Source organism: Dasypus novemcinctus, chromosome 3 (genome assembly GCF_030445035.2).
Source record: "Dasypus novemcinctus isolate mDasNov1 chromosome 3, mDasNov1.1.hap2, whole genome shotgun sequence".
Taxonomy (NCBI): domain Eukaryota; kingdom Metazoa; phylum Chordata; class Mammalia; order Cingulata; family Dasypodidae; genus Dasypus; species Dasypus novemcinctus.
The window spans coordinates 49923288-49931660 of NC_080675.1; positions in this window are offsets into that span (position 1 = coordinate 49923288).

Here is an 8373-nt window from a genome sequence, read left to right on the forward strand (position 1 = left end):
CCGGTTTGTTGGACTTGCACAGGTCAACTAAAAGGGAGATGAAGATGGTTAACCACCACACCAGGGAACCGAGAGTGTCTACAACTCCAAGCAGGAGAATCGCATCCATCAACCATGTATCTAAGCCCCCTCTCGATATAGAGGTGGAGCGGATATCATCAACCCAGGGTCCACAGGATGAAGGAATAAAATATGGATTAGAATGAACTTAATGGTATTCTACTATAGAACTATTGTGACTAGTAAAGGAAGAAACTCTAGCATTGAGCTGGAGAAAGTGTCCAAGGTAGTTGCTGAGGGCAGGGAAAGGGAAGTAGAGATGAGATGTGGGGGCATTTTCAGGACTTGGAGTTGTCCTAAATGATATTGCAGGGACAGATGCTAGACATTATATATCCTGCCATAACCCACTGAATGTACTGGGGGAGAGTGTAAACTACAATGTAAACTATAATCCATGCAATTCAGCAGTGCTCCAAAATGTATTCACCAAATGCAATGAATGTGCCACAATGATGAGGAAGGTTGTTGATGTGGGAGGAGTGGGGGCGTGGGGGGTGGGAACATCTTATATTTTATAATGTAACATTTTTTGTGATTTATGTATCTTAAAAAAAAAAAGACAAGTTAATTAAAAAAGAATAGCTACAATATCACCTAATAAGAGTACTTTGTTTCTAGCATCATTTATGCAGTCATTCCACAATATCTTTTTTCCTAAAGATTTATATTTTTAAAATTTATTTCTGCCCCCTTCCTCGTTGTTTGTGCTTGCTGTGTCTGTTCATTGTGTGCTTGTGTTCTTTTTGGAGGCATGAGAACCGAACCCAGAACCTCCCATGTGGGAGGGAGGCACCTAATTGCTTGAGCCATGTCCACTCCCTGCTTCCCTGCTTTGTTGTGTCTCTCATTGTGTTTTCCTCCTTGTGTCTCCTTGTTGCATCATCTTGTTGCATCCGCTTGTCATCAGCTCACTGTCTTGCTCAACTTCTTTAGGAAGCACCAGGAACTGGACCCAGGACCTCCCATGTGGTAGGCAGGAACTCAAATGCTTGAGCCACAAATGCTTCCCTACAATATCTTAACAAAGGGATTTTTGTATTAGGTAGCAAACTGATAGATAGTGTTGTAATACTGAACTCTCAGTATAATAGTATAACTCTATTAATATAGAATTGTCTGGTATTTCAAAGACAGGTGAGATGGGCTAAATTTTATTTTTTGTTATTTTATTTTAAGTAAATAATGTAAATTAAATGTAGGAGAAAGACTGGATCCACATGTTAAGTGTATAATGTAGAAAACCATGTATGAAATACTTTCAATCCTTTAATGCTCTCAGGCACACCTGCCATTGAAATGTTAAATATAAGGTATCCCTCTCTGTTATTCACAGCAGATCCTATTATGGAGCTACAGGGAAATGTTTTCTTTCTCTAAGTTATTATATGGCCTATAAGTAAAACTATCTTTTTTTATTCTGTAATCCAAAATTTTTATTAATTCACAATAATATTTTCAGTCTTTCCTGGTTTGGTTTCTCCAAGAAAACTGTTAGATGTGTCTGTAACCAAAGTCATTTTTATAAAGAAAGAGAAATGGTTAAGTACAATCTCTATCATATCCGCAATCTGATCATATTACTTTGTATGCCTGATGAAAAGTACTGCATAATCCCCAGAGGCCTGAACACGTTTTCACTGAAGTAAAGAATCTGGCAACATTCATTTGAAAGATTTGAGCTCCCAGGTGACAATTTGATGAAGTCCAAATGCTGGCAATACTGATGCATTTGTAGAGTAGAATAAAACCGGGCCTGTGATTTGGTACCAGAGGTAACATGGACTTGGAGCAGAATTTTGTTAAAGGACCCACTTCTTGCCTTTAGACATGGCAAGAGCTGTGAAAAGCTCCCACGGCACTGTAGGGCTGAACCAGCTTACTTAAACCAAACCCTGTTGTGCATGGGTCAAGTACTGCATGTGACATTGGAGATTCAAAGATGGGCATGTCAGTCTTCAACATCTAAAGACATAAACTGTCCATATTAAAGTGCTATAGAACAGGTGTGTATAACATGTACAAAAGAGTTGCACTAGCCCCACAAAGTGCTATTGCATCTCGTTTTTAAAGAATGAGTAGGAATACTCCAGCAGGGCAGAGAGAAAGGATATTCTAAGCCAGTGATACAGCTTTCATAATGAAGATTACAAACTTTGTAGATAACGGGTAATCATGAAATGCATTATTTAAAAAATCTTTCACTTGTCCTTATTGAAAAAAAATTATTTGCTATACAATCACAGCAGGGAACACAAAAATCACACATAATCCCATAACCTAGAGATAATAATAATAGCTAACACTAGTATGTACTTACCATTTGCCAAGTACTATTCTAAATGCTCTTACATCTGTTATTTCCTTTAATCATTAAAACATCTGGAAGCAAATGTGGCTCAAACAGTTGTGCCCCTGCTTCCCACATAGGAGGTCCTCTGTTCGGTTCCTGGTGCCTCCTAAAAACAGCAAAAAACAACCAAACCAAAAAACCAACTCGGGAGAGCTAATGTAGTTCATTGGTTGAGTGCCAGCTTCCCACACACACACACAAGGTTCCCAGTTAAACCCCCTGGCCCCCAAAAACTGTGAAGTAAGTATCATTATAATCCCTGTTTTGTAGATGAGGATACTGAAGCACTGAGGAAATAAGTAATTGTCCTAAATAATGATGTTCCTAGCAAGTAAGTGGCCAAACTGGCAAACCACCATGCTGTATATTGTAATGCTACACAATTTTAAAGTTAGATAGATCGATAGACAGACAGATGATCAGTATATAAACATATATAAAAACAATTTTATATGTTATATATATATAGAAATACACATGTGACATATCTAATATAATGAATATTTTCCCATCCCATTACATATGGGAAAGCTTTGTAATACTACAATTAAGAATAACATTTTTAGGGAAGTGGCTGTGGCTCAAGTGATAAGGCCTCCACCTCACAAATGGGAGGACCCAGGTTCAATCCCTGGGACCTCCTGGTGAAAAAGAAGAGAAAGTGTGCCTGTGCAGTGAGCCAGTGCCCATGTGGTGAGCCAGTGCCCACGCAAGTGAGTCATGCAGCAAGATGATGACACAACAAAAGAGAGAAGGGGAGAATCAAGGTGAAGCGCAGCTGAGACCAGGAACTGAGGTGGCGCAATTGACAGAGAAACTCTCTTTACATCAGATGTCCCCAGGATAGAATCCCTCTGAATCCTAGAGGAGAAAGATGAGAAGAGAAGACAAAAAAGAAAAATAGATACAGAAGCATAGATTTTTGTAAGGATTATACAAAATTATGTATGTAAAACACCTAGCAAAGTGCTTGGCTGATAGTAAGCACATAATCATTATTACTTATTACAATTAACCTTTTAAATTACTGCACAGAATTCCATTATATGGATAGAGTACAATTTATTCAACCACTTCCCTACTCTTAGTTTTCTCTTTTCCAGTTTCTTGGTAATATAAATATGCTTTCAAGAATATCTTTGTAGGGAAACGGACTTTGGTCCAGTGGTTAGGGCGTCCGTCTACCACATGGGAGGTCCGAGGTTCAAACCCCGGGCCTCCTTGACCCATGTGGAGCTGGCCCATGCGCAGTGCTGATGCGCGCAAAGAGTGCCCAGCCATGCAGGGGTGTTCCCCGCGTAGCCAGCCACGCAGGGGTGTCCCCTGCGTAGGGGAGCCCCACACACAAGGAGTGCACCCCGTAAGGAGAGCCGCCCAGCGCATGAAAGAAAGTGCAGCCTGCCGAGGAATGGCGCCGCCCACACTTCCCGTGCCGCTGACAACAACAGAAGCGGACAAAGAAACAAGACGCAGCAAAAAGACACAGAAAACAGACAACCGGGGGGGGGGGGGAGGGGAATTAAATAAATAAAAATAAATCTTTAAAAAAAAAAAAAAGAATATCTTTGTAGCTGTATCTTTGGGTAAACAGCCATGATCATTTAATTAAGATTAATTTTTAAAAAAATTTTTATCCCCCCCTGCAGCAGCTTCCTTACTGCTTCTCTGTGTCCATTCACTGCGCATTATTCTGTGTGTCTGTATTTTTTTAAATTTATTCCCCCCTCACCTTGTGGCTTGCTTGTTGTCTGCTCTCTGTGTCCATTTGCTGTGTGCTTTCTGTGTTTTTACTTTTCTCCCTTTCTGTTGCATCACTTTGCTGAGTCGACTCTCTGCGGTGCTTGCAGGCCAGCAGCTCTCCACGGCGTGCAGGTAAGCCTGCCTTCACAAGGAGGCCTGGGGACACAAACCCAGGGCCTCCCATATGGTAGACGGGAGCCCAAATGATTGAGCCACAGCCACTTCCCAAGATTAATCTTTATAAGTGAAATTGTTTGGTTAAGCAGAGACATATTTTGAAAGTTTTCAATACGCATACACCCATAGCCTTGACTATTTGACTTTGCAGTGCCTTCTCTTTGAGGGGATTATATCTGATACTGAGCTTGGCCATGAAATTTGCTTTAGCCAGAGGAATATGAGCAGATACAACATCCAACCAAAAGCTTTAAATGTGTCTATATGCTTTATCTTCCTACCTTGGAGATTCTAACCACTTGCACTTTTGCCATAAGAATAACATGCCCTGGGTACCTGTTGGTGGTGGAATGAAGCCATATGCAACAGTCCCGAACCTAACTCACAGCACTAATCAAAGGCACCTACCCGACCCACAAATCTAGGGATGAGAAAAAAAAATGTTTGCTACATGAGTCACTAAGATTTCATGGTTATTTGTTACACAACATTGCTGCAGCAATAAATGGCTAACACACAGTGAAACGAGATCATCGGATTTGTTGAGCGTTGTCCAGTGACCCTTTCTACATAGAAATCCCAGAGTCCCTGTTATTTTCCTTTCTGCAGACCTCTTGGTAAAACACCAAAGTCACAGATAAATTGACTCCATTTTCAGGGTTACTGCCAAAATCAAAGGCTTCCAAAGTCTATTGGAGAAAATACTTATGACCAAGAACTATGTTAATTTCTTAGCTCTACCTCAAGAATTTTTAAAAAGTGTTCTTAGAGCCTAAAGCCTTAATCAGCTTTTCCCAAGACGAACATTAGTCCTTTGGAATGCTCCATGAACATGGATCCTATGGTCACTTGAGCTCTGGAAATATTATCTATTTTATACCACTCTTTTATTTTTTTTATTTTTTTTATTTTTTTAATTGACTTTGTAATAATATTACATTAAAAATATATATGTGAGGTCCCATTCAACCCCACCCCCCCACCCCACCTCTCCCCCCCCCCAGCAACACTCCCTCCCATCATCATGACACATCCATTGGATTTGGTAAGTACATCTTTGGGCACCTCTGCACCTCATAGACAATGGTTCACATCATGGCCCATACTCTCCCCCATTCCATCCAGTGGGCCCTGTGAGGATATACAATGTCCGTTATACCACTCTTGAATGTTCACAGTGCACAGAAGCATATTAAGGTCTCTAAGAAAACAAAGGAACTTGACATGACTCTGTGTGTGCCAATCTTATTTGGACACTAAGCCCTTTTATCCTAGCGATATGTTGCTTAATAATTTTATTATCTGAGGACCTAATATCCAAAGAAACTACTTTGTAAAATACCACCTTAGTTCAGAAGAAAGCCTCTCTAATGAGGACACTTCAGTCTTTACACAGATCAGTAGAACAGATATTTTGGGCTTCTGTAGCACCGTTCATATCACAGCACATTATGTACCTGTATCAAATAGTGTACAGGTCAATCTGCTGTTTCGGCAATCCAAAATTACAGTAATTTCAATAAAATAGAGTTTATTTTTCTCATGTAACAGTCCCAAGTCAAGTAGTCCAGGGCGACAAGGAAGTTCTGTTTCATCAAATCATCCAGGATGCCCCTGCTCCAGTTGGTCTCTGCCATCTTTAACATGGATTTCCATCCATGTCATTTCCTAGTCAGTAGGAAGAAAGAAGTCTTGAGAAGGAGTTTCCTCTTTAAGAAAATAACCAAGATATTGTTTATATCACTTCTTACAATCCATTGGCTCAAACCTTGTCACATGTCCATACCTATCTCCAAGGGAAATGTGGTTTCTAGCTGAGTGGTCATTTGCTCTGGTAAAAGGTAGGAGAATTTTATTCTAAAAGAAAGAAGGGGAGATTAGACCCTGAAGAACAATTAGTGGTCTCTGTTACAGTACTTTACCTATTTTCTTGATGTCTATGGATTTCTCCTTTCTACGTAATAGGATGGAAGAAGACTTATGAATGATGGAAGAATACCACTTTTCCCCTATACAAATGTATAGATTATGCTTCCAATCAGGATGATAAATATTATCTTTAGAATTGCCAAAAGCTTGTATCTCCTTAAAAAGTCTGAAGCAATGTGCAATTTCTAGTTCAAAATGCAACTTGAAACTTAATTTTTTAATGTTTAGGCTCATTAGTAATCAAAGAAATGTAAGTTCCTTGAGAGCAAGGACAGTATCTTATGCTGTTGTCAAATCAACATCCAACATTGATTAAGTACTTGGAAAATAAATGTTGCATGAATGCATAAGATGAGAGTTTTGAAAAATGATAGATTATTTTCTCCTATGAAATTAGTGAAGATTTAGAATAATAATAATATTTAATGCTGATGAAGATGCAAATAAGCCAGACACTTTCACACACCACAGATGGGAGTTTAAACTAGTACAACCTTTCCAGAGGACATTTCAAATTACAACTACAAAAAGGTACAATTTTTTGCTGACACATGGACAAAGATATAAAAGTTTGTTAATGAACTATCTTGGAGGGGGTCTGAGGAAGCACGGTCTTTCATACCACAAATTTATTGGTGGGAATCTATTTGGAATAACCACTGTGGAGACATTTTGGGAATGGCTATCATAATAAAAATGTACATATTCTGACACAGTAATTTCTCCTCTAGAGATTTGTATAACAGATATATTTATTTTTTATTTTTTATTTTTTTTATAGATTTATTTATTTCTCTCCCCTTCCCACCCCACCCTGGTTGTCTATTCTCTGTATCTATTTGCTGTGTCTTCTTTGTCCGCTTCTGTTGTTGTCAGCGGCATAGGAATCTGTGTTTCTTTTTGGTGCGTCATCTTGTTGTGTCAGCTCTCCATGCTTGCAGTGCCATTCCTGGGCAGGCTGCACTTTCTTTTGCGCTGGGCGGCTCTCCTTACGGGGCACACTCCTTGCACATGGGGCTCCCCTACGCGGGGGACACCCCTGCATGGCAGGGCACTCCCTGCGAGCATCAGCACTGCACATGGGCCAGCTGCACACGGGTCAAGGAGGCCTGGGGTTTGAACCATGGACCTCCCATGTGGTAGATGGACGCCCTAACCACTGGGCCAAGTCCGCCACCCAACAGATATATTTATACCTGTGTGATACTCCTATACGTAAGGAATCTTATTGTACGTTGTTTGTAGTGGTAAAAGAATGGGAAAAGTCTAGATATCCACGAGTGGGAAGGAAGGAATTAAATTGCAGGAGGTTGTTAAAAGACATACTGCTGGAGTGGATGACCTCCCACATGGGAGGTCTTGGGTTTGGTTCCTGGAGTTTCCTAAAGAAAACAAACAAACAACAAGCAGACAATGAGCAGATAGGTACTGAGCAAAAACAATGAGCAGACAACAATCAAAAAACAAGCAAGCAGGGAGTAGATGTGGCTCAAGCAATTGAGCACCCACCTCCCACATGGGAGGTCCTGGGTTCGGTTTCTGGTGCCTCCAAAAGAAAAAACAAAACAAAACAGACAATGATCAGACAACAAGCACAAACAATGAGCAAAAACAACAACAACAATGAACAAAAACAATGAGCAAACAGACAAGGGAGACATCTTAGGGAGAAGACATACTGCTAAAATTGTAAGAATCAAAGCATAGATAATACCATAGTTTGGTAGGTTTCTTTAAAAGTGGCAGAGGGGAAATACATATATATATATATTTTATATATATACATATATATATTTATATATATATTTTATATATATACATATATATATTTATATTTATATATATATGTACAAGTATATGTATGTGTATGTACTTACACAAATATATATACACACACACACATACAAACACATATGTGGATATCCCAAGAGAAGAAACATGATTTAAGGTCAGAAATGGAAGGATAATTTGTTCACTTTTATATTCTTTTAAATTATTTAATTTTGTTCATATAAACACATCACTTTTTCAACAAAGCTAAAAAACTCTAAAAGTCAATATTCATAAACTTTGATTCTTTCTATATTCTTATATTCTTTCTAGCAATCTCTCCC